The sequence below is a fragment of the Cavia porcellus genome, unplaced genomic scaffold (assembly GCF_034190915.1).
Source record: "Cavia porcellus strain 051 isolate PalLab524CR breed Dunkin Hartley unplaced genomic scaffold, mCavPor4.1 scaffold_3, whole genome shotgun sequence".
Classification (NCBI taxonomy): Eukaryota; Metazoa; Chordata; class Mammalia; order Rodentia; family Caviidae; genus Cavia; species Cavia porcellus.
Genome location: NW_026947486.1, coordinates 43,242,900 through 43,268,490, shown reverse-complemented (window position 1 = coordinate 43,268,490; position 25,591 = coordinate 43,242,900). Strand labels below are relative to the sequence as shown.

General features: G+C 35.8%; 1 long non-coding RNA gene across 2 annotated transcripts in view; it reads right to left on the bottom strand.

Annotated features, from left to right (window-relative positions):
• Nucleotides 1-324: 324 nt before the first annotated feature.
• The window catches only part of LOC111757135 (uncharacterized), a 119,409-nt gene continuing 94,142 nt past the window's right edge, over nucleotides 325-25,591 (bottom strand). For both annotated transcript variants that reach the window (XR_010046600.1, XR_002791512.2), the window contains 4 exons: nucleotides 19,870-19,937; nucleotides 18,908-19,084; nucleotides 13,736-13,787; nucleotides 325-4,242 (listed from right to left, as the gene is read on the bottom strand). This is a non-coding gene — a long non-coding RNA (uncharacterized LOC111757135). The remainder of the gene's footprint in view (nucleotides 4,243-13,735; nucleotides 13,788-18,907; nucleotides 19,085-19,869; nucleotides 19,938-25,591) is intronic.

The following is a 25,591-nucleotide window of genomic DNA, read 5'->3' as shown; positions in this document are numbered from 1 at the left end:
TATTTCTTCTGTTTCCAGATGAATTTTAGGAATATTTTCTCTAGATTTATAAGATATGTTAATGGCATTTTGATTGGGATTGCATTGAATCTGTATAACAGTTTTGGGGGTATGACTATTTTCACAGTGTTGGTTCTTCCTAAGCAGGAGCAAGGAATACCCTTCATTTTCTAATATCATATTCAATCTTCTTTTATAGAGTAGTATAAATTTTAGGGTAGTACAAATTTCTTCTATATTCTTGGTTAGGTTGATTACTAAGTAATTCATTTATTTAGATGCTATTGTGAAAGGCAATATTTCAATAATTTCTCTTTCATGGAGTTTTTGTGTACAGGAATGCTAAAGCTTTTTGTGTGTTGACTTTGTATGCATCTATGCTGGTGAATTTGTTTATACTTGTAGTAGTCTTTTAATGGAGTTTTTGGGGTCTTCTATGTAGAGTATGAGATCATCTGCAAATAATGGTAATATAATTTCTTCTTTTCCTATTTTTATTCCTCTTATTACTCCCTCTTGTCTGGTTGCTCCGACTAATACTTCCAGAACCATATTGAATAGGAGTGACGATAGTGGACATCCTTGTCTTGTTCCTGATTTTAGAGTGAAGGCTTTCAGTTTTTGACCATTTAGTATAATGGTGGTTGTTGGTTTGTTATAAATGGTCTTTATGAGATTGAGGTACATACCATCTATTCTTAGTTTCCATAGGGTTTCTATCATGAATAGATGTTGGACTTTATTAAAAGCTTTATCTACATCTATTGAGATGATCATATGATTTTGGGGGGCTCTGTTGATGTGATATATTGCATTTATTGATTTGCCTATGTTAAATCATCCATGCATTCCTGGAATAAATCCCATTTGGCAGTGGTGTATAATCTTCTTGATGATTTGTTGCATTTTGTTTGCCAATATTTTAGTGAGAATCTTTGCATCAATGTTCTTCAATGAGACTGGTCTATAGTTCATTTTTTTGGTTGGATCTTTCTCTGGTTTTGGTATCAGAGTGATACTTGCCTCCAAGAATGAATTAGGGAAGACTGCTTGTCTTTTCAAGTTCATTTATGAGTTTAAGGAGCATTGCCATTAAATCTTCTCTAAAAATCTTGTAGAATTCAACCATGAATACATCAGGACCTTGGCTTTTCTTTGTTGACAAGTTTTTAATCATTTTTAAAAATTTGGGTAGCTGACACTGGATTATTCAGAATTATTGCAACTTCTTCATTGATCTTTCATAGTTCATATATTTCTACAAATCTGTCCATTTCCTCTGTGTTTTCCAACTTATATGAGTAGAGATTTTCAAAGTAGGTGTTCAGGATCTTTAGAATTTCCATGGAATCTCTAACAATTTCCCTCTCTTCAATCCTTATTGTGTGGAATGTGCTTTTTCTTTCTTTTTCTTGATAAGGTTGGCTAGAGGTTTACCAATTTTGCTTATTTTCAAAAAAGACAGCTCCATAATTCATTAATTTCTTGTGTTTTTTTAGTTTCAATTTCATTAATTTCTGCTCTGATCTTTACAATTTCCTCTCTTCTACAAGCTTTAGCTTGACTCACTCTTCCTTCTCTAGAAGCTTGAGATGTGGCATTAAGTTATTTATTTGTGCTTGTTCCATTTTCTTGATGTGACTCTATTGCTGCATATTTTCCTCTTAGGACTGCTTTCATTATATCTCATAAGTTATGGTATGCTGTATCTGCATTTATATTGTAATATAGGTATTGTTTTATTTGTTCTTTAATTTCATCTGTAACCCACTGGTTATTCAGAAGGTTATTAATTAATTTCCATGTATTTATGCAGGTTTTTCAGGGATTTTTGCCATTGATTTCCAGTTTTAGTGCACTATCATCAGATATTATGCATGGGATAATTTCACTCCCTTTGCATTTACTTAACAATGCTTTTTTGGTTAATATATGGTCTATTTTGGAAAATATCCCATGTACAATTGAGAAGAATGTATATTCTGATGTGGTTGAGAGGAACACTGTAAATATCCACTAAGTCCATTCACTCACAGGTATGATTCAGTTCTGGTATAACTTTGCTGAGTTTTTGTCTACTTGATCTATCTCTTTGTGACAGTGGGGTGTTTAGTTTTCAATTGTGTTCTAGTATTTGTCTTACATAGTTGGGTGCTCCTTTATTTGGGGCATATATACTTATAATTGTTAGTTCTTCCTCTGGTAGTTTTCCACTTACAAGTATGTAGTGAAATTCTTTATGTCTTTTAATAATTTTAGGTTAGAAGTTCCCTTTGTCTGCAAACAGAATACCTACCCATGCTTTTTTCTGCATTTCTGTTCCATGGAATACTGTTTTTCATCTTTTGACTTTTAATCTATAAGTTTCTTTTTGAGTCAGATGCGTTTCTTGCACACAGCATATTGTGAGAGCCTGTTTCTTGATGCATTCTGTCAAGCGATTTATTTTGATAGATGAATTGAACCCATTTACATGCATGGATATCACTGATGTGTACTAGCTTGACTTTACCATGTTGTGTTCCTGTTGTTGGTTTCCTGCTTTTCTTCCTTGTTTAATTTCTTGTCCAGTCTGGTGGTTTCTTTCTGTTGTTGTTCTCGAGATTGTGGGCATTTTTATCTCTATCTAGCTTGTCTTGCAGTACTCTTTCAAGAGTTGGTATGGTGGATATGAATTTCTTCAGTTGTTCTTTGCCATGGAAATATCTTCTTTCTCCATTAAATTTCAATTAAATTTTTTCTGGGTACATCAGTCTGGGTTGAAAATTGTTTTCTTTTAAGGCTTGAAATACTTCACTCCAAGCTCGTCTTAACCTGAATGTTTGTGCTGAAAAGTCTGCCATGCGTCTAATGGGCATTCTTTGATAGGTAAGTTGTGTCTTTTCTCTAAGAGCTTTTAGTATAATGTTTTTATGCTATATGTCTGGGATCTTAATTATTATATGTCTGGGTTTAGATTTATGTTGGTTGTGATTGTTTGCCAGGCTATATGACTCATTTATCTGCATATCAAATTTTTCCCCATGTTTGGGAAATTTTCTGCTATTTATTCTGTGAATAGTTTAGTTATGTGGTTTGTGTTATTTCCTACATCTTCATTGATGCATATTAGACTTAGATTGTTTTTCTTGGCATCATCTTGAGCTGATGGATTGTCATTTGATGGTGCTTTGTTGTTTTTCATGATCACTATCTGCAATCCTGTCCTAAAGGCCTGAAATTCTATCATCAGGTTTATTTAAATGGTTTTGCTACCTTTCAGAAGAATTTTTTTTTGTTTCTTGGATATCTCTTTGAATTTGTTTCAAGGATTCTGCTTGCTTTCTACATTGTTTATTCAAAGTTTCAATCATTTTTCCATGATCCTGGATTTTTTATCTGTCTCTTATCTAGCTATGTTGAGTAACTTGTTTACTAAGGTTGTTATTTCTCTCTTTATGTATGACATTATTTCTAATTTGCTTTCCTCTATAGCCTCATGGATTTTTTCTTTACTTCATTTACTATCTTTTCAGAGATTTCTGATATATGACTTTTAAAGTCCTCCATTTCAATGTTGTCTGTACTTGCTCTTGATGGACTAGATGTTTGAGATTGCATTTTGCCTTTTCATTTTGTCATTTTCACCTTTTGGGTAAATACTTAGTCTTTCACTCACAGCAATCTCAACTGTCCATAGTGTGAATTTTAGGGTCTTAGTATGTGGTTGATGTTTGTCCAATTGCTGAGTACCACAATGAAGAGGAGATCCAGTCACCTGAATTTTTCCTGCAGGGCCTGTTGTGTATTGTGTTAGTCCTACATTCGTCCTAAGCTAACTAGCCTAGAAGTATTGATGTAGGCCAACTCTTAGTTCCTGCTTTTGATATGTATTCAAGTTGTTGCATGCCATCATATCTCCAAGTCTATAGTGTTTGTGTCATGTGAGGCCCTACTGTGTCACTGGGGGGGAATCTCATAAGCCCTTAATTTTCTCCAAGTTAGGGGAGGCCTTATTGGCATACTCTTCAACCTGTCTGATGTTCTCTGTGTGGAGGAGGGGAACATTCACTTTCTTGCCATGTTTGTCAAGGTCTTTCAGTAGGAGGGATTTTCACTTCTACTCCTAATTACCCATTGCAGACTTCTATTTTAGGGGAAAACTCACCACACTGACTGGAGCCTGCTGAGATCTTCTGTTTGGGTGAAGTGTTCCTGAGTCTCCCTTTGAACCAGCACAGTAATCTGCAGTAGTCCAAGGTTCTGGCAGAAGGAGTTGGAGCCAAAGATTAACCACAGTACTAGGTTCAGGAGGTTGGGGGTTTCCCCAAGGAGTAGGCTAGTGACAGCTGTCCAAGGCATCCTTGGTGTGTCAGTTTTGTCTCAGGTGCCTCAGGCCAAGGGATGGGACTGTAGCCATTGTCTGGGGAGTCCCAGGCATGCTGGACTGAGGAAACAGTCCCACAGTGGTGGTCTGAGGCATCCCAGTTGTGCAGAGGGTGTCTCAAGCATTCTGAGCTGATAGACAGGCCTGTAGTGGTGGTCTCGGGCATGCCAGGGGTTCCCCAGGCATCCCAAGCCAAGGGGGGCACTTAGTAGTGTCAGGTCATCCCAGGTGTGCCAGACCAAGGGGCAGGACCACAACAGTAGTGCAAGTGTCTCAGACATTCCAGAGGCACCCCAGAATCTCCAGGCTAAGAGGTGGACCCTTGGAGGTGCTCAAGGCCATCCCAGGCATGCTAGGCCAAAGGACGGGCCTGCAGTTGTGTACCAGGCATATCAAGTGCGCTGGGGGCATCCCCCAGGAAATAACATTTCAAGAGCTGCAAGATAATGCAAAGGGAAACAATATAAGATTGATAAGTGTCAATGAAAATGCAGGAGTCAGCACAAATGACATACAAAGACTCTTTACAGAAATAATCACAGAAAATTTTTCCAAAAATGGGAAGAGAATCTGATATACAGATAAATGAGTTATACAGAACCCCAATTAACCATAACCAAAATAAATCTTCACAGATACATGTAATACTTAGGATATCAGAAATTCAGCAAAAGAACAGAATAATAAAAGCTATCAGAGAAAAGATATAGCTCACCTATGAAGCAAAGACTATCAGAATCACAGTTGACTGCTCAACATAAACCTTCAAATCAAGAAGAGCTTGAAGTGAAGTATATCAGGTCTTCAAAGAAAACAACTTTCAATGCAGATTGATGTACGCTGCAAAACTATCTTTCAAAACTGATGGAGAAATAACATGCTTCCATAACAAAGAACAACTGAAGAAATTAATAACCACCAAGCCAACACCACAAAGAGTTACTGAAAGACATTCTAGAGAGAGACAAGATATCTACAATCCCAACAACAAGAGAAGGAAACCACTCTTCAGGACAAAAAATTAAACAGAAAATAGAAAAACAGCAAAAGAAAGACAATATGATAGTGATAAATCAGTACAAATCAGTTATATTCATCAATGTAAATAGTCTCAACTCACCAATAAAATGAAACAGACCGGTAGAGTGGATTATGAAACACAATCCATCAATATGTTATGCACAGGAAACATTTAACTCAGAAGAAAATTCATAGTATAAAAGTCAAAGGATGTAAAACAATATTTCATGCAATGGGAACCCAGAAAAAAGTAGGGGTAACTATTCTGTCTGTGGACAATGTGAACTTCAAATAAAGAATGATCGAAGGAGACAAAGAACATCACTACATACTTGTTAGGGCAAAACTTGAAGAGGAAGAGATTACAGTCATTAATATATATGCACCAAATATGAGAGTACCCACATATATAAAACAAATCTTAATACACATGAAATATAAAATGAATAATGATACAGTCATAATGGGGGACTTTAATACCCCATTGACACAAAGACATAGATCAACCAAACAAAACATCAGCAAAGAAATAACAGAACTGAATCAAACTTCTGAACAAATAGACCTAGTAGATGTATACCAAGTTGAGTATAAATCAGAAAACACATTCTTCTCAGCTGCATATGGATCAATCTCTAAAATACATCACATAGTAACCCACAGAATATGTCTTACTAAATAAGAAAGGATTGAAATAATTCCATGCATATTACCTGATCATAAGGCAACAAAATCAGAAACTAATGATGAAAAAACCCACAAGGACTCCATAAACATATGAAAATTAAATAACATTTCCTAAACAACCAATGTATAGAAGTAATTAAAGAATTTAAGCAATATCTTCAATCAAACAAAAATGAAAATAAAAATTTCCAGAACCTGTGGGACACCAACAAAGCAGCCCTCATAGGGAAATTTATAACACTAAACTCCCCAATGTGGAAAATGATATGAACACAAATAAACAACCTAATGCTATAATCTCAAACTTCTAGAAAAAGAAGAGCAAGTCAAGTCCAAAGTCAAAAGAAAGGAGGAAATTTTAAAGATCAGAGCAGAAATTAATGCAATTGAAACTAACAAAACAATGCAAAGAATTAATGAATTGAAAAGATGGTTCTTTGAAAGAATAAATACCTCACTAGACAACCTTAGCAAAACAGGAAAGAAAAAACTCAACTGCATGCAATAAGAAATAAAAGCATGAAATCACTAAATACTCTGTGAAAATACAGAAAATAATACCCACTTTGAAAAAATTTATTCTCATGGTTTCAATAGCACAAACTAAATTGAGAGATTCCTAGAAATCTAATGAATTACCAAAGCTGAATCAAGAAGATCTGAAACTGCTGAATAACCCAATTTCAGATAATGAAATTGAAACTGTTATTAGAACCTTAACAACGAAGAAAACACCAGATCGTGATAGAGTCACTGCTGAATTCTACAAGAAATTTAGGAAAGGCTTGACATCAACAATTCTCAAACTCTGAGGGAAGCAAGTTTCCCCAAGTCATTCCTGGAAACACCTGGTACTACCCTAATACCAAAACCAAAAAAGACCCAATCAAAAAAGAAAATTACAGGCCAATGAACAGAGATAAAATATGTTCAACAAAATACTGGCAAATGGAATGCAACAAGTCACCAAGAAGATTATGTATCATGATCAAATGAGTTTCATCTCAGGAATGCAAGGGTGGTTCAATATACACAAATCAATAAATGTAACACCCCATATCAACAGAGTCAAGGACAAGAACCAAATAGCCATCTCAACAGATGCAGGAAAAAGCTTTTGATAAAATCCAACATTAATTCACAGTAAGAACCCTATAGAAGATCAGATAGCTCATCTGTTCCTCAATATGATAAAAGCCATATATGTTAAGCCAACAACCAACATCTTACTAAATGGAAAAAACCTGAAAACTTTCAACCTAAAATCAGAAACAAGACAAGGATGTCTATTATTGCCAGTTCTATTCAATATAGTTCTGGAAACATTAGCCAAAGCAATTAGACAAGAAAGAGAAATAAAAGGAAAAATGATAGGAAAGAGAGAAGTTAAATCATCATTGTATGCAAATGACATGATACTCTACAAAGTCCCCCAAAGCTCCATTTGAAGACTCCTACTCATAATAAACAAATTCAGTAGTGTAGCTGGATACAAGGTCCACACTCTAAAACAATTCCTAAACACAAACAATGAATTCACTGAGAGGGAAATAAGAGAAACCACACCATTCATTATAGTATCCAAAAGAAAATGAAATACTCGGGAATCAATCTAACAAAGGAAGTAAATGATCGATACAGTGAAAAATGGGTTTCTCTGAACAGGACATTGAAAAGCATTTCAAAAAGTGGAAACATATTCCCTGTTCATGGATAGGAAGAACAAACATTGTGAAAATGACTATTCTTCCAAAATTATTCCAACCAAAATGTATAGAATTCCAACCAAAATACATTTGAATACCTCAAAGATCTAGAGAAATCTTTCCTATAATTCATCTGTAACCAGAAGAAACCTAGAATAGCAAACGCAATTCTGGGCAACAAAGATAAGGCAGGAGGCATCACAATCCCTGACTTGAAATTATATTATGAAGTTTTTCAACTGAAAAAACACAAATGGGAAATAAATATATATAAAAATGTCCAGTATCAATGGTCATTCAGGAAATGCAAGTTAAGACAACAGTGGAATTCCATTTCATTCCAGAAAGAACAGTAAGGATCAATAAAACAACCAATAACAAATGCTAGAGAGGCCATAGGACAAAAGCAACTCTTCTGTATTGTTTATGTGAGTGTAGACAGGTTAAACCACTGTGGAAATCAGCATGAAGGTTTCTCAAAAAGCTAGGATTAGAGGTCTCACTTGACAAAACAGGTAATACTCATAAGATTAGATCAATGTTGCATGTCTATATCTGTATAATTTGAGTAACTCTTTTGAAGATAACTATGCAAAATAACAACCCTTGTTAAGTTCCTACCAGCTTGGTTTAAAAGCTTGTATTATTGTTGTTTTGGGTTCTTCTTATTGTTATTTATATCTTTTGTTTCCTGTTTTCTCATTTTCTGATTTGTTTTGTTTTGTTTCTTCTTTAAAAGGAAAAAATAAAGTTCTTCCTTGCTTGGGGGCAAGGCCCTGGCTTCCTGTTGGGAAGAGTAAGTCCAGTGGAGGCAGGGAACCCCATTCCAGCCCAGTGGAACTCTCTTCCTTGCCTGGGGGCCAGGCCTTGGCTTCCTGTCAGGACCAGTAAGTCAAGCGGAGGTGTGGAATCCTGCCCTAGTCTGGTGGAACTCTCTCCCATGCTGGGGGACAGGTCGAGGCTCCCTGTGGAGACCAGTAACTAGAGGAGAGGCAGGGAACCCCATCCCAGCCCAGTGGAACTCTCTTCCTTGCCTGGGGGCAAGGCCTCGGCTTCCAGTCAGGACCAGTAAGTCCAGCGGAGGTGCAGAACTCTGCCCCAGCCTGGCAAAACCCTCTTTCTTGCATGGGGGCCAGACCCCAGCTTCCTGTCAGAACGAGTAAGTCCAACAGAGGCAGGGAATCCCGTCAGAGCCCCGCAGAACTCTCTTCCTTGCCTGGAAGATAGACCAAAGCTCCCTGCCAGGAATAGTGAGTCCAGCCAAGCCACAGAACCCGTCCCAGCCTGGCTGACCTCTCTCCCTCACTTGGAACAACACTTGAAGCTCAAAAATATAGGAAAATGACAAAATGAAAGACCAAAATGCAATCTCAAACATCCAGCCCATCCAAAGAAAGCCTAGGAGCCATGTGCATAGAAGAAAATATATGCCACATACCTGAAATAATAGATATGAAATAAAGAAGCAACTCTGGGAAGCCTTAAAGGAATTCAAACTAGAAATAATCTCTCAGGTAAAAGAAGAAATGATAAAAGAAAAGAAGGAGATGCTGAACATATCTAAAGAAGACACAGTTAAAAAGTTGGAGGAACTAAACAAAAAGATACAATCCCTGGAAAAACAATATAAAAAACAAACAGAATATATAAAGCAGATTTGAAGAGATATACATGAAATCAAAAACTCCATCAAAAGTTGTAAAACCCACCTCAATGAATGTGAAAATAGAATCTCAGACCTCGAAGACAAGATTGAAGCCAGTGAACAGGAAAGAAAAGATCTTTTAAAAATAACAAGAAATCAGGAAATAACAATTTGACACCTGCAAGATGACGCAAAGAGGAACAACATAAGGTTGATAGGGATAAATGAAAAAGAAGGGGACAATGTAAAGGATATCAAGAGGATATGCAGAGAAGTAATAGCTGAAAATTTCCCAAACATGAGATTGGAAACGGATATCAAGATCAATGAAGCATATAGAACTCCAAATAGCCATAATCAAAATAAAACTACACCCAGATACATAGTAATGGTCATCCCAGAAATAGAACAAAAGAATGGAATATTAAAAGCTGTCAGAGAGAAAAGACAGATCACCTATAAAGGAAAACCTATCAGAATTACAGCAGACTTCTCAGCACAATCAAGTCAAGAAGAGCATGGAGTAAAGTATTTCAGATCCTAAAGGAAAATGATTTCCAACCTAGACTGATGCACCCTGAAAAACTGTCCTTAAACATGGATGGAGAAATAAGATACTTCCATGAAAAGAACAGCTGAAAAACTACATGATCATCAAGCCAACTACAAAGAATACTGAGAGACAGCCTAGATACATTTAGGAGAAAACCACTAAACAAAACAGACAATTAAACAGAATGGAAAGATAAAGATGCAACAGCAGAAAGATAACATGTTAACAGTAAACCAATATATAACAGTTATAACCATTAATGTAAGTGGTCTCAATGCACCAATTAAAAGAAACAGACTGGCAGAATGGATCAAGAAACAAAATCCAACCATCTGTTGACTACAAGAAACCTATGTAACTCAAAAGGATACCCACAGACTGATAGTTAAAGGATGGAAAACAATATGAATCCCCAAAAACGGGGGTGGTTATTCTGTTTGCAGACAATGTGAACTTCAAGCCAATAATGATCAGAAGGGATAACGAAGGTCACTACATACTGGTTAAGGGAAAACTCCAAGAGGAAGAGATAACTATCTTAAATATATATGCACCAAATACCAGAGCACTCAGTTATATAAAACAAGTACTAACAGATATGAAAAACCAAATTAACAGTAACACAATTCTAACAGGGGATCTTAACACACCATTAACACCAATTGACAGATCAACCAGACAGAAAATCAGCAAAGAAATAAAAGAACTCAATCACACCTGTGTACAAATGGACTTACTAGACATATACAGAGTATTCCACCTAACAACAATAGAATGCACATTCTTCTCAGCAGTGCATGGGTAATTCTCTAAAATAGACTATATATTAATTCACAAAACATATTTAAATGAATGCAAAAGGGTTGACATTACGCCTTGCATGCTATTGGACCATAGTGCCATGAAATTAGAAATTAATGATAAAAGATACTTCAAAATTCCCACAAACACATGGAAACTGAATAACACATGCTTGAGTAATCAGTGGGTCACAGAGGAAATTAAATAAGAAATCAAACAATACCTACAAGAAAACGAAAACACAAATACAACTTACCGGAATCTGTGGGATGCAATGAAAGCTGTCCTCAGAGGAAATTTTATTGCACATTAGGAAAATTGAATACAAATAAATAACCTGATGTTACACCTCAAACATCTAGAAAAAGAAGAGCAAGTCAAGCCCAAAGCCAAAAGAAGAGAAGAAATTATAAAAATCAGAGCAGAAATCAATGCAATACAGACTAAAAAAAAATCTGAAAAAAATCAATGAATCAGAGTTGGTTCTTTGAAAGAATAAATAAAATTGATAAGCCCCTAGCCAACCTTATTAAAAAAGGGAAGAAAAAGCTCAAATTCATTAGCTTTAGACTGACTTGATATGCTTGATGCTATAGTATATGAAGTTATACTAAAATAATTCAAGAAAGGAGGCACTATGGTGACTACTATTATGTTAGATTATCTGGGGGTGAAACACAACAATGCTTAAATTGTTCGGCTCTGACCTGTGTTGTTCTAATACAATGTCCTCTTTTACCTCAATCCCACCCTTTTTAAAAATTAATCTATTTTTTCTTACATTTTTTTCAATTAATGGAAAACTAAATTAAAAAATAGAGGTATATATTATAATAACTTTTTTTGTTTTCCTATTAATCTGATATGATCCCCAGTATTGCTCTCCCCATTTTGTTCTGTCGCATTTTACTATATTCTATTTTGTTTGATAGTGTAAAGTTTGAGGGTAAAGGCAACCACTTTGAAGGCAATAAGATTCACTAAGATGTCAATTGGGGTTTGACTATTATCTTCTTTTGAAATCCTGTAAGGTCTCCAGTGTAGCTTTTATTGGTCATGTTCTGTACTGTTTTGATCAATTCTATTATACCTGATGATATAGGCAACTTTAAAAAAAATATCAAGAGGCACAATGGTAACCATTTTAGATCACCTGATATTCTATTTTGACATCATGTACTATGCCCATCCTTTTGTTCTAACCGATTCTGTTTTGTTTAGCCATGCTAAGTTTTATTCTCTCAAAAAAAAAATAATAAGAATTCTGTGAGTAACAAAACCCAAAAAGTGTAATGTGATTAAAAAGAGATGAAAGGAAGGTGGTCTAAGGTATATAGCTGCATGTACGTTTGAGTGTGTAGGATGGAAATCCATATTACTGAACTTTTCTTGGATCATTGACTGGCACTGTCTGCAATCTCATTGTATTAATGTTCACTTTATATGCTTTAATTTTATCATTTGGACAACTATTTGAAAGATGACAACCTATTAACTAGTGATATGTGAACTATTAACTAGTGATATCTTACTGTATTTTTCCTTGAAATTCTGTATTATTTGTACCCTTTTACAGCTTTGTTTTTTTAAATTTATTTCCTTTCTTTTTTCTCTTTAAAAATAGCTCAAATTCATGCAATAAGGAATGAAAGAGGAGAAATCACTACAGACCTTATAGAAATACAGAAAATCATCAACACTTATTTTGAAAACCTCTAACCTCAAAGGTTTGATAATACAGAGGAAATAGACAGATTCCTAGAAGCATACAAAGTACCAAAGCTAGAGCATGAAGATGTAAAACTGCTGAATAACCCAATTCCTATTAATGAAATCAGAAACATAATTAAATATTTACCTACAAAGAAGAGCCCAGGCCCAGACAGATTCACTGCAGAATTCTACAAGAAATACAAAGAAGACCTAATGCCAAAACTCCTCAAAATCTTCAATGAAATTGAAAGGGAAGCAATTGTTCCTAGAATCAAATATTACTCTAGTACGAAAACCTGAGAAGAATGCAACTGAAAAAGAGAACTACAGACCAATCTCCCTAATGAACACAGATGCAAAAATCCTCAATAAAATATTGGCAAATAGGATGCAGCAAATCATCAAGAAGATCACACACCATGACCAAGTAGGATTCATCCCAGGCATGCAGGGATGGTTCAATATACATAAATCATTAAATGTATTAAACCATATCAATACAGCCAAAAGTCAGAACCACATGATCATTTCTATAGACACAGAAAAGGCTTTTGATAAGGTCCAAAATTCATTTATGATAAGAATCTTGCAGAAAATTGGAATAGATGATCTTTAACTTAATAAAATAAAGGCCATCTATGACAAACCAACAGCCAATATCATACTAAATAACCAAAAATTAATGGCCATTACTTTAAAATGAGGCACAAGACAAGGATGTCCCTTATCACTGCTCCTATTTAATATAGTACTGGAAATACTAGCCAGAGCAATTAGACAAGCGAGAGAATAAATTGTGTAAAAATAGGAAAAAAAGAAGTTAAGCTATCACTATTTGCAGATGACATGATACTCTATATAAAAGATCCCCAAACTCCATTGAAAGACTCCTAGATATAATAAATAAATTCAGTAATATAGCTGGATATAAAATCAATACTCAAAAATCAATAGCATTCCTATACACTAACAACAAAGTTACAGAGAGAGAAATAAGAGAAACCACACTCTTCACACTAGCAACCAAAAAAATGAAATATTTAGGAATTACTCTCACGAAAGAAGTGAAAGACCTATACAGGGAAAATTATAATGCACTGCAAAATGAAATTGAAGATGATTTCAGAAAATGGAAAAACATCCCTTGCTCATGGATAGGAAGAATAAATATTGTGAAAATGGCCATTCTCCCAAAACTTTTATACAGATTCAATGCAATGTCGATAAAAACACCATCAACATACCTCATAGAACTTGAGAAATCACTCCTAAGATTCATCTGGAGCGCGAAGAGACCTAGAAAAGCAAGGACAGTTCTAAGCAGCAAAGGCAAGGCAGGAGGTATCACAATCCCTGACTTGAAGTTATGCTACAAAGCAACCGTAGTAAAATCAACATGGTACTGGAACCAAACCAGAGCCCAAGATCAGTGGAATAGATTAGAAGATACAACCACAACTACAAACACACTTAAAAACATTATCTTTGACAAAGGGGCCAAACATGTTCCCTGGAAGAATGGCAGTGTGTTTGTAGTTGTGGTTATATCTTCTGATCTATTTTATTGATCTTCGGCTTTGTTTAGATTCCAGTACAATGTTGATTTTACTATGGTTACTTTGTATTATAACTTCAAGTAAGGGAATGTGATGCCTCCTTCTTGCCTTTGCTGCTTAGAACTGTCTTTGCTATTCTAGGTCTCTTCTTGCTCCAGATGAATTTTAGGATTCATTTCTTGAGATCTATGAGGTATGTGGATAATATTTTTATTGGTATTGCATTGAATCTGTATAACAATTTTGGGAGAATGGTCACATTTTCTGGGATTGTCTTCAATTACTTTTTTCAGTGTACTACAAATTTCCTTGTATATATCTTTCTCTTCTTTCCTGAGAGTAATTCCTAAATATTTCATTTTTCTGGGTGCTATTCTGAAGGGTGTGGCTTCTCTTGTTTCTCTGTCAGTGATTTTGTTGTTACTGTATAGGAATGATGTTGATTTTTTAGTACTGATTTTGTATCCAGCTACATTACTGAGTTTATTTGTGATATCCTTAGACTCTTAAGTCTTTCAATGTAGTTTTGGGGTTTTCTGTGTAGAAGATCATGCCATCTGCAAACAATGTTAATTTAAGTTCTTTTCCTATCTTTACCTCTTTTATTTCTCTCTCTTGTCTAATTGCTCTGGCTAGTATTTCCAGTACTATATTAAATAGGAGTAGTGATAAGGAGCATTCTTGTCTTGTATCTGATTTTAAAGTAAAGGCCTTCAACTTTTGGCCAATTAGTATGATACATGATACTGAGTGTTGGTTTGTCATAGATGGCTTTTATTATATTGAAGTGAAGACTATCTATTCCAATTTTCTGTAAAGCTCTTATTATTAATGAAATCTGTACCTTATCAAAGGCTTTTTCTGAATCTATAGAAGTGATCATGTGATTCTTACATTTGGCTTTATTGATATGGTGGATTACATTTATTGATATACATATGTTGAACCATTTCTGCATGCCTGGGATGATTTCCAGTTGATCATGGTCTATAATCTTCGTGATGATTTTCAGCATTCTATTTGCCAAAATTTTATTGAGGAATTTTGCATCTGTGTTCATTAGGGAGATCGGTCTGTAGTTTTCTTTTTTAGTTCAGCCTTTCTCAGGTTTTGGTACTAGAGTAATATTTACTTCCAGGAATGACTTAGGTAGGATTTCTTCCCTTTCAATTTCATTGAAGAATCTGAAGAGTTTTGGCATTAAATCTTCTTTGTATTTCTTGAAGAATTCTGCAGTGAATCCGTCTGGGCCTGGGCTCTTTTTTGTAGGTAAGGACTTAATTACAGTTTCAATTTCATTAATAGAGGTTGGGTTATTCAGCAGTTTTACATGTTCTTGACCCAGCATGGGTAATTCATATGTTTCTAGAAATCTGTCCATTTCTTCTGTGTTATTGCGCCTATGAGAGCAGAGGTAGTTGAAACAGGTGTTGATGATCTTCTGTATTGCCACAGAGTCTGTAGTGATTTCAACTTTTTCATTCCTTATTCCATGAACTTGACCTTTTTCTTTCCTTTTTAAATAAGGTTGGCTAGGGACTTATCAATTTTATTTACTCTTTCAAAGAAACAACTCTTTGATGCATTGATTCTTTGTATTGTTTCTTAATTTCTATTGCATTATTTTCTGCTGTGATTTTTATAATTTCCTACCTTCTTTTGGCTTTGGGGTTGACTTGCTCTTTTTTTTCTAAAAGTTTGAAGTGTAGCATCAGGTCTTTTTTTTTTCCTGATTTGGGAATTCACTGCAATAAATTTTGCTCTGCGGACGGTTTCATTGTGTCCCGCAGGTTCTGGTAAGGTGTACTTATTTTTTTGTTTGCTTCTAGGTATTGTTTAATTTCTTCTTTAATTTCCTCTGTGATTCACTGATTTCTCAGGAGTGTATCATTCAATTTCTATATGTTTGTGGAGTTTTTGCAGTTTCTTTTGTCATTAATTTCTAGTTTGATAGTGCTATGATCTGATAACATGCATGAAATTATTTCAATTCTTTTGCATTTACTTTAACTTATTCTGTGGGCTAGTATATGGTCTATTTTAGGGAACATTCCATGAGCTGTAAAGCAGAATTTGTATTTTTATTTTGTTCAATCAAACACCCTGTGTAAGTCCACCAAGTCTGTTTGTTCACAGGTGTGATTCAGCTCTGTTATTTCTCTGCCAATTTTCTGTCTAGTTTATCTGTCCTTTGTGTCAATGCTGTGTTAGGATCTCCTGTTATACCTGTTATTGCTTATTTGATTTTTCATTTCTGTTAATAATTGCTTTGTATGCCTGGGTTCTCTGGAATCTGGTGCATGTTTATTTAAGATTGTTATCTCTTCCTCTTGAAGTTTTCCCCTGTCTAGTATGTAGTGACTTTCTGCATTCTTTGGATCATTTTTGGTTTGAAGTTCACATTGTCTGCAAACAGAATAACTATTTCCACTTTTTTGGAGGGTTCCTATTGCATGAGGTATTGTTTTCCATCTTTTGACTTTCAGTCTATGAGTTTCCTTTTGTGTTGGATGGGTTTCTTGTAGAAAGCATATGGTTCGATGTTGTCTCTTGAACTATTCTTCCAGTCTCTTTCTTTTAATTGGTGAATTGAGACCATTTATATTAATGGCAATAACTGTTATATGTTGGTGTATTGTTGACATGTTATCTTTCTGCTGTTGCATCTTTACCGTCCCATTCTGTTTAATTGTCTGCCCTGCTTAGTGGTTATTTCCTATGTGTATCTAGACTGTCTTTCGTTGTTCTTTGCAGGGTTGGTTTGGTGATCATGAAGTTCCTCAGCTGTTCATTGTCATGGAAGTATCTTATTTCTCCATCCATTTTTGAAGGACAGTTTTTCAGGCTATATCAGTCTAGGTTGGAAGTCATTTTCCTTTAGGTTCTCAAACACTTCACTCTATGTTCTTCTTGACTTCACTGTTTGCGTTGAGAAGTCTCCTGTGATTCTGATAGGTTTCCTTCATAGGTGATCTCTCTCTTCTGTCTAACCACTTTTAATATTCTGGTTTTTTGCTGGATTTCTGGGATGGTGATTATTATATGCTTGGGTGTAGTTTTATTTTTGTTCTGGGTATTTCAATTTCCATATGCTTCACTAGTGTATCTGTCAGTTTCCATTCTCATATTTTGAAAATTTTCAGCTATTACCTCTGTAAATAGCCTCTTGTTATCCTTTGTATTATCCCTTTCTTTTTCATTTATCCCTATCAATCTTATGTTGTTTTTCACTGCATCATGTTGCACCTGTTGAATTGTTATTTCCTGATTCCTTGTTATTTTTAAAAGATCTTTCTTTTTAGTTCACTAGTTGCAATCTTGTCTTTGAGATCTGAAATTCTATCTTCACTTTTATTGAGATGGTTTTGCCAACTTTCTATGAAATTTTTTATTTGCTATGTATCTCTTTGAATCTACTTGTATTCTGTTTGTTTCTTATATTGTTTATTCAGGGATTCTATCTTTTTGCTTTATTCCTCTACTTTTTAAACTGTGATTTCTTTAGATGTGTTTAGCATTTCTTTCATTACTTTCGTCATTTCTTCTTTTACCTGGAAAATTATTTCTAATTTGAATTCCTTTAGACCTTCCTGGAGTTGCTTTTTTATTTCTCCATTCTTCCATCTGTGTCTTCTTGAGATGTGCTTAGCATTTCTTTTATTAATCTATTTATTTCTTGCTTTACTTTTGGACTCAAACTCTCCCGAGGCCTGTGTTGCTGTGCTGGAACTCACCTTGGGAAACCCTACATCCCTGGATTGAAAGAAGGTTGCTGGACATGGCCCAGCCAGGCCCACGCCAAGAAATCTGCAGAGCCCAGTCTATTTCCACTGGTAACTTTTCTAATTGCAGCACTATCATTCATCATTGACCACAAAACCACTTTAGGACCATTTCTCAATCCAATAATAAAATTATTTAGATCATAATTTTATATTATCTCTCTGTATTCCCTGATATTTCTACCATAATGCCTTAACTCAAATGCTAAAAAGCATGCTACTTATATAGCACCACCTCATACCTCTTTAAAAATTACATCATTGTAAGACTGGAATTTTAATAACACAAGTATAATTTATCTTTCACTCACACACAACACTTTAACCAAGAAAGAAGACAAAAATTCTTATAAAATTGGGCAGATGGTCTGGTTTTCACATACCCTTTCCAGGACACAAAACAGTTCCATACCATCTGTGCTCCTTCTAGAATTCTAGTAATGTTTCTCTCAAAATCACATAGTGAACTCTCAGAATGGTAATTATCCCTTATCATTAGTGTGATTAACATTTTACCTCTTGTTTCTTAATATGTTATAGCAGAGCTCACCCTCCTGAGTGCTTTTTGTGGTTTTTGTATAGATTCTTTTCTTTTCTGCCCTGGAAGTGACATAAATAAGTTGTATATTCTTCTTTCAAATGAATAGGAACATATCTGGGTGGTATCTTGGCTCCCCTTGGGGAGTGGCTAAGTCAATTGGCCATGAAAAAATTCTGCACTGGACATTATCTGCCTAACAAAGAATCAAAAGTGCTAAAATTATTCAGGAAACATCTGCAATTGCATTCTAGTTCTAAGGAGCGAATGGAAAGGAAAATTCCAAGAAACATTGCAATTACTGGCATGGAGTGTTTCCCATCCTCCTCTCTGCATAATGGGTATTCTGTTTGTAAATGACCTCAGAGATAAGAAATAAAAATTGGATGAGGTATCACTGCTATGTTAGTTACGGCTAGAAATGAATGCAGAGAGGAAAACAGAGATCATCCTGGGAGAAGCTTTCAGTCTTCCTGCAGGTACAAGACAGAAACTCCTTTATAAACACAGAATGAATGTGATTTCTTCCTGATTCCTTACCTTTCTTAAATTAGGCAAGAAGTCCTCCAGTTCCAACATATGCATTCCATTCTCTTAATCTGACACTGAGGCTCACATCTCAGACAAAAATGACAGTTCTGTACCTTGTATTTAGAAAAATTGAATATGATGATTCACTTTCTTCCTCTACGCCCTCCAATATCTATGAAAACAAAACTAGAGAGTTGATATTACACTATGTAGCTTCCAAAAAATTGTTCATACACATCTGCATATTAGATGTCAAACAACCATTTTAATGCACATCACTGGCAAGTGCTGCCACACAATGAGGACTGTTACTATTGTTACCAGGCTCCATATTACATGTCTTCAAAGCTGAAAAAAGGAACTTTAACCACTGTTTTGTTGATGCATCCGTGTGCCATGGGGAGGGTTTATTATGCAGAAATTTGGGGCCCATTCAATAATGCAGCACTCAGTTAAATGAAACAATTTATTTCCTGCAACATGGAACATTTACAATATTTCCCCCCCTAAAATAATGCTAGCTCATTCTACACATATGGGTACTTCTTGCTTTGAATAGGTAATGTTAACATTTTTTGGATTCCTTCAATCTGTTCTTTTATCTAAGGGTCAGACTTCTGCTCTTTATCTTCTCAAGTAAGTCAATTTCTGGGTTTTTAGTATTCTTGAGTAGTTTTGGGTGTGGTGGGTATGATAGGAGAAGGAGCCTGAATTCAACCAAAGGTATATTGACATGGATTGTCTTGGGTAACTTTGTAAATGTCATGGAAGTTACAGTCTTTTTAACAATACATTTTAAGTTGTTGTTTTCTTGTCTCTTTTTCATCTATCTTTTACCATATTCATTCTGCTCCTGAAATGTTGAGGACTTATCCCTATGGGAGAGATAAAGTTGATATTCTGTCTTCCTGTAACTGCATTAGACTAAGGGTGAGCATTGGTACTTTCTAGCTAGGGGTCAAAAGTCTCACCTGAGTGTTCTTAAGGAGACCAAGAATGACGAGTTTTGTTGTTTGATGAAGGATTACCTTTTGGTAGTCTGCAAAAGAGGAAAAAGTCATTAGCAATCATTGATGTTAGACTTTATTTTTTAACCTATTTAAAATGATGGAGCCAGAAATTAACAATAGAATATTGCTGAATAGTGGCTAAAAACTGTCAAAGTTAGTAACAGTTGAGGTAGGAATTCTGTCTTTAACACTAACCTCTATTTATAAAAGCATTTAAACAAATGTAATGAATGAAGTTTAAGAATATATAGATATGATTTTTTAGTGATATAAAACGTGTCTTATATTTGGAAAATTTTCTTCTATGATTTCTGTTAGCATCTGTGCTAATTTCTAGTTTTTCTCTAACTTTGATTAGTCTTAGATTGTTTTTCTTGGCATGCAGTAGCTAGTGAATAGTCTTCCCTCATTCATATTTTTCTTTTTCTCAGAGAGAGAGGCTTCTATCATAATCCACTATTTTCTCCTCAACTTGAAATGTTATCATCACACTGGTTATTTCTACAATGTATGAATTCTATGGTTTTTATTTCAGGTATTATTGTGTGGCATCTTTTTGAGGACTTCATATTCTCATGGAATCTACCATTCAAATTTTGAACTGTTTTGCTTAGCTTGTTCAGTTGTTTACATATTTCCTTGAAATTCTCCATGGGCATATTGTCATTGCTGTAAATTTTGGTTCATTTCATCTTGAATATGTCTATTTTTTGTACTTTGGATGGACGTTGCATAGAGTTCTGCTACCTAGTCATTGTTTTCTTCTCTCTGTGTGACCTTAAAGTGACTTGAAAGTCATGGGGGTGAAGATAATCTATTTCCTTGCTTCCACACTCTCCTATGTTTATCTGTGTTTATTTGCATATGTTTATCTTTTTAAATTTCTACATGGATCCCTCTTATTTCTTTCCTTTGAAAGAGTGTTATTGCAGGTTAGGGACTACAGAAGTGAGGAGAACTTGTGGGTTATATGGATTTTTTGGTAGGATGTTATCTCCTCATAAATAATTTTCAACTTTGTATATCCAGTGCTAGTGCTTTTTCCTCTATTATTTACTTTAAGTGTTTTGAGTCTGTCAGTATGTTTTGCCAAATAATTAAAATTCTGGTTATAACATCATCCACAGGTTCAATGCTATAACACTTCTACATGTTTATCTATTCTCTTTGCACACTATAAGAATTTATTAATTGTAGTTATCCTGAAATGAGAAAGGTTATGTGGGGTGGATAAAAATGGAGGTGGCAGATTATGAGTGTTAGAAATTAAGGGAGAAGTTTGAATAAGTAATTGCCACAGATGAGAAGAAAAGATTGAGAAGAATTGCCATAAGTAATTGCCATACATTAGAAGAAAAGATTGCCATAGATGAGAAGAAAAGATATGTTTTCACTGTAGTATTTTTAGTTGAATTTAAGAGTTAGTATTGAAGATTTACAGAAGATATTTTGTGGGAGCAATACCAAAATATGTGAGAAACATGTAGATTGGGATTGAGGAAAGATAAGTAGTTATCAGTACTTTTTGATAAGAACTGTAATATGCTAGGCAAGATATGGAAGTGTTAAAGACTTTGAATAGAAAGGGTTAAAGCCCCTTCAGGCTGGCGAAAAAATGGCGGCTTGCTAGGGGATCGGGCGGAGAGTCTCTCCGGAGAAATCATATTAGAAGCTAGAATATGACAACATGGAAAGGGCCAGACGAATGGATAATGATTCTTATTAACCAAGACAGCATGGCTGGAGGATTTAAAGTTGTGCTGAGACTGTGAAGGCTGATAACGGGTGGCTGCAAATCCCGCACCTTTAAATCAGCAAACTGACCCATGGACCCAACAGAAAAGCTGTGTTGGCTTTTGGTGACTGCTGGAAACTGAGACCTGGGACCCCGAGAAGCAGCCAGGACTGCTCTGCTGCACCAGAGGAGATTGTGAAAGGCTCTGGAGCCCCGAAGCCAAATGCTGTGCAGTTTTCTGACCATTCCACACTGTGCCAAGAGCGCAGGGAGGGCGAGTGGTGTGGTGTGCAGTAGACCAAAGAGGAGGACCTGCACCGAACCCTGGTGAGTACTGGGGACCCCACGGCTGCTGGGGTTGGCCAAAGAACATCTTGGAACTGGGCAGTGCCCGCTAACTTGGGGACATCAATAATACAGAGAGTCTGGTGGCAGACATCTTAGAGTTGGGCAGAACCTACAGCTCAGTGACATCACCAAGTCACCTTGTAGGGAGGTCTGGCAGAGGACATCTTGAAATTGGGTAGAGCCTGATGTTGTACTGGCTTCAGTGTCATACAGAGAACTAGTGGAAGACATCTTGGATTTGGGCAGACCTGCTGTCCTGGTGCTCCTGTCACAGAGAGGTATGGAAGAGAACAGATGGGATTTGGGCAGAATGCTGTGCCACAGTAACATTAGTCAGCTGCTTTTGGTACAGAGAGAACTGGCAGGAGCTACTGGGGCTAAACCAAGCCTCTGCTTGGGGCCCAATAAGCAGATACAAAATAGTCACAACTCAGTGACATCCAGAAAGTACAGCCTAATTTACGGATTGACTGGCGCAGAGGCTGGAGACTAGCCTGTACCACCCCTGCATCCCAGCCTACCCCAGATAACAGCAAATTGGGGAGGACAGCAAAAAATCAAGTCAGCATGCTTCTGAAAGGCCCTAAGCAATACAGAGAGGACCAGAGACCCCCAGGACACTCCAGTCTGAAAGAATCCAGAAACATGACAAGAGATTAAAAAAAAAAATCTCCAGCTGCCCAACATGAGAAAATAAGCCCAGGAGAAGTAAACACTGAAGATAACAAGCACGGTAACCATCCAATACTCAACAGAGCATCAGCCAAAATTAAAAAAAATACCTTCATGACCTCATAGATGAATTTAAAGCTGTACTCCTGATCCAAGTGAGGCAAGATATAAAGAGATTAATTAAAGAAATGACAAGCCCCGCCCAAGAGAACACAGATCGAAGAACTGAGGAACTCAGAAAAGAAAGAGAAACTTCTGAAGAAGTATTTAAACATAACTTAGAATACATGAAACAGATCCAAAGAGATTACCAGGAAACTACAAACTCCATTGAACACTGGCAAAATGCCTTGACAGAAACTAAAGACAGCCTTCTGAAACTTGAAGAGAGATTTATGGCATATGATCATGAAAGAAAAAGCCTCTTAAAAATAACAAGGAGCCAGAAAGAAACAATTCAATGGCTAGAAGATGACAAAAAGATACATAACTTAAGAATAAAGAATGTGAGTGAGGAAGCAGGAGCAACCAAAAATGAAATACAAAGAATATTCACAGATATATTAAAGCAAAAATTCCCATGTATAGCAAAAAGAAATGATATCCAGATAAAAGAGGCATACAGAACTCCAGCTACCTACAACCAAAACAGATCTATGCCTAGACATATAATAATCAAGATTCCAGAAATCCACCAAAAGAACAGAATATTAAAAGCAACCAGAGAAAAGAAGCAGATTACCTACAACAGGAAAATTATCAAAATAACAGCAGACTTATCAACACAAACTCTTAAGTCAAGAAGGGAGTGGGGAGAAATATTCCAATTCCTGAAAGAAAATAATATGCAACCAAGGCTCATATACCCATCAAAACTCTCTCTCAAAATTAATGGAGAAATAAGATGCTTCCAAGACAAGGAAGAACTGTGGGAGTTTGTGGCCACCAATCCAACCGTACAGAGAGTGCTGAAGGACATTACAGAGAAAGAGAGGAAGGGATACCAGGATTCCAGCAACAGTGGCAGAGCGGCCTCAATGAACGAGGCAGACAGAGGAATGAGGGAATAAGGTGGACAAATTATAGCAGAAAAGTGGAGTAGCAGACATGAGGCAGAGACGTTAAGCTATAGTCTTTAGTATAGACAGCTCTGAAACACTATTTAAAAAGGCAGAGGTCATTGTTAATGGTGTATAAGGATTTAAAAGACACAGTAGTCTCATTGCCATATTTAGTTTGAATTTAATTTGTTCTGGTCTGTCCACTCATGTCAGATTTGAGGGCACAGACATCTTGACCCAAAAATAGCAGGTTATACCATGGTAACTATCCTTACTTTCCTATTAACTTAAACTGAAATCCTGTATTACTTACATTGTCTTACTATGACTGATCTTAATTGAATCTGAATCATAAGACTATGGGTTGGCCTTGGCTGATTTTATTTGAATTTGGTATGCTTGTTAGTATCAACCCTAAAAGTAGAGGCAACTACTCTGAAGATGACAAGATGTAAAGGATATCCATACTGGTATTAACTAGTAACAGCTCTCAAATCCTACAATGCTATCAAAGTTGAATTTTAATAAAAATAGGTAATACTATGTTTAACTATATTAAGCCGGTGTTGTGGACAAATCTATTGAAAATAACAAGGGAAAACATAGTAACTACAGAAGATCATCTATATTGTGGTCTTACATGTCTTATCCATTGCATGTTTTTCTAGGAATTTGTTTTGCTGTCTTGCTATGACTTGGTTTTCCCTATAATACAGAGAGGATAGATATATATGTAGAAATTCACACATGAGTTTTTTTTTAATTATTTACGGGAACAGATTGTATAATGCAAGATGTAATGAACAGATACTCTGAAGAAGAGACGCTAAGAAACCCAAGGCTAATTTTGTAGTATTATGATATAAATTCTAGCAATACTATTGTTCACTGATTAGAACGACATTAGTCTGGTCTCTTGAGTTCAATTTCAGCATATGTAGAGATGGGGACAGCTATCATGAAGAGAATGAGAGATGCGATGGTAGTTATTATTGTCTTCCCTAATGTTAGATCTTGAAGACCTAAAAAGCCTTCATCATCCTGTAATGATTTGATTAGTTCTATAATATGCAATAAGTATATAAAGTGGGTGAAGATGGGGACAACTATTTGTAAGAAACTAGAGACAGATAGACAGTGAAGATCTCCAGTGGACTTGCTTTGAAATCTGTATTTCTTTAAATTGTTTTTTAACTGTTTTGTTCTGTTTTAATATGTTTAATCTTCTCCTCTTTGAGATGGAAAACAAATGTGTAGGACTGATAACCATATTACTGAGTTATTGTTCGATCATTGAGCAGAACTGTTTGTAATGTCACTTTTTGAATGTCACTCTAAATACTTTAATTCTATGACCTGAACAGCTATTTCTAAGATGACAATATGTAACTTATCAACCAGCAATTTCTTACCATTTGTTTTTCTGCAATTTTGTATTATTTCTACCTTTTTATCTCCATATATTTTTTATTACCTTTGCTTTAAATTAAAAAAAAAAGAATCCCATTGGGAGACACGAGAATTGTTCTAGGGGGGTGGACAGGCCTGATGTCTGGGTGTGGGCAACATGGTCTCTATGAGGCAGTGAGTATTTGTCCCATCTGACCTGTGAAGAGAGTGGTGATGGTGAAGAAGAGAGGAGCCCAGGCCATGGTGGAGATGCCCCAAAGCTGAGTCCTTCATGCCCCAAGCTGAGCAGGGACCTCAAGCCTTTTATTCTCCCAGTTCATTACTGGTCAAAGTCTAATTGCCTATGAAAAACTTCTCCTTACCAAACTTAATACTTAACAAGAGTGGTGGCTAAGATGGATAATTTACATGGATTTCCTTTCATACAGATCTACCCCTGGTGGCCAACATTAACTGT